Raw genomic sequence first — 2,340 nt, forward strand, 5'->3', positions numbered from 1 at the left:
CAAGGTCAGGTGGAGGATAGGTGCCAAGCTTCATTTCTTGTGCAAATCAAGCTTTTATCCTCACTCTTTTATCTCAGTCCAGGTGCTATTTCTACTTCTAAAGATTGCTCCCTTAGCAATTTTAACTCAGAGTAAAAGTGCTTTCACTAATCAAATACTATATATTGTGATGTAGGTTGCCCAGCAACTGAGCAAACTTCCCCGCTCTACCAGAAAGTGGGCAGCCAGAGAGTTGCTGATTGTATCTGTATATAAACTGAAACTTTAGAGACTGAGAGAGAACAAAGATGAGAATGAAGATGGAAAGAACAAGATAGAACAATGAGAGGACAGCAGAAGCGACAGCGAGGAGCTAAGTGTAAGAACAGAAAAGAAGATGTGTAGATAGGATTGACTTAGAAGTATAAAGTGAATGGACTAAAAAGCTCAGTATGCTTAGATTCATTTGGTATTCCTCAGACTAGTATCACAGCTGCTTGTAGCATCTTCCCCAGGACTCTTAGGGGAATTTGATAGGCCAACAAACTAACACTGACCCCACTTTGAGTAGGGCCCTGGAAGTCATGTGGCAGCTCTTCATCCAGTGGTTAGCATTACCACAGTACAAATGGAGTTGTCTGTGCCCCATCACCTGCTTTGGAGACCATATCATCACCACTAGAATTTGACAATTCTGTTTATCACAGAAAGCTTTTTGTAAAACATTTTAAACGCTATATTCAGCAGATTCCTGAAGTGTTTGAGGACCATTATCAATTAAGTATACCTGGTTGTAAATAAACTTTACTTGTTTTTAGGCTTGACCTTGAAAACACACACTCACATATCCATACATAAATATGTATGTATATATGGCTGACTAAAGTTATTGCTATAAATAAAATACATTTGTACTTAGTATGTCTACATGTGTAGTTCTGAACACAGTAAAGAATATGATCATTTATAAGGTGACTGACAACTTGTATGCCTTAGTCATCTTCAACAGTTAACAAGTTAGAAATTTTTATGATTAGGATTATCATTTTTATTTCTGTTAAGTTTAGCCTCAAAAAACCCCTGAAATTCTTGAATTGAAGCTTTTTTAATATCAATATAAAACGTTAAATCATAAATACAGTCCATAGGGAGACTGGCAACTTTACTTTCCTGGTTGTTTTATAATGTACCATTATAAATTATGACAGTTTCCTGTATGACTCAGTTTATCAAAATAGCTAAGGTTAAACAAAGTTAGCAAAGACAAGAAGGATAGACATACATTTTTAAGTTAGTTTCTGTTAGCCTGAATAGACCTTAGATAAGGAGAGACATTCTATATGTTCTTTGCCCTTAGATCATTGTCTTGCCACATCATAAGTTAGGAATATCCTAGTGTCTGGTGTTTTATGTTTATTGCTCATAGTTGTGGCCTTAACACTTTAACCTTTTTATTTTAAGATTATATGTTAACAAAGACATAATATAAAACATCTTATAAACTTAAAAAGTTCCATAGTTTTATAAATTTTAATATTTTAAAGCTTGTTTTAAAAAAGTCCAGTTTTTTTAATTTAAATTTTCTGTAAAACTCCAAAATTACTTTTTTTTTTTAAAAAAATGCTGATCCTGTAATATCAAAAAATAAATCAAAACACTTTACACAGCTTGTCTTCTAGGTTCTATCCAGCTCCATTTCTTTGTGGCTGTTGTTCCTGATCATCAGCTCATGGCACCAGCATCTCCTAAATTGTTGGGGTCCCCAATACAACTGAGCTGCACCTCCACCAACAGCCTCCCTTGTGGTCTCCCCAGGAATTCCAGTTTTGCCACATAGGGCCAAGCCCAGCTGCTCTCCATGACCTCTTCATGCCTTTAAAATGTGACTTTTATATTACAAAGTTTGGCTGCTATCATGAGATAAATTCTTGTATATGAACACATGGAGGTACGGATTTAATATCTCATTAAACAAGCATTGTTTTTAAATCTTATCTTTCATAAACTTCATTTTTATGATTGTTTTCAGGACAAGAATTATTTTACAAAAATCCATCCTAATCCAAAATATCTTGGAGGCCTGTTGTTGCCACCATCATTGGTTTATACTATGTGGTGACATGAAACAGAATAGTGGTAAAGTCACATGGCATGTGCCCTCCTTATCCTTATTAAAGATGGTTGCCAGCAATGTGGTTACCTCCATCCTGACGGGAGTCATCAGCCAAGATGGCATCAACCCACATGATTGGTTGTGTACTCCAAGATGAGCCAGTTAGGTACATATCTCTTTAAGATTACCTATGTGTAAAATTTTAACTATCAACCCCATGCCACAAGATTTAACTTTTTTATAGAATT

The 2,340-nt window shown here is 35.3% G+C and overlaps 1 long non-coding RNA gene across 1 annotated transcript; it reads left to right on the forward strand.

The window, feature by feature from the left end:
• The first annotated feature begins 201 nt into the window (after positions 1-201).
• LOC131904971 (uncharacterized) lies at positions 202-1,973 on the forward strand. The gene is made up of 2 exons (XR_009377820.1): positions 202-358; positions 1,647-1,973. It is a non-coding gene; the product is annotated as an uncharacterized LOC131904971 (long non-coding RNA).
• The last annotated feature ends 367 nt before the right edge of the window (positions 1,974-2,340 follow it).

Source organism: Peromyscus eremicus, chromosome 2 (assembly GCF_949786415.1).
Source record: "Peromyscus eremicus chromosome 2, PerEre_H2_v1, whole genome shotgun sequence".
Classification (NCBI taxonomy): Eukaryota; Metazoa; Chordata; class Mammalia; order Rodentia; family Cricetidae; genus Peromyscus; species Peromyscus eremicus.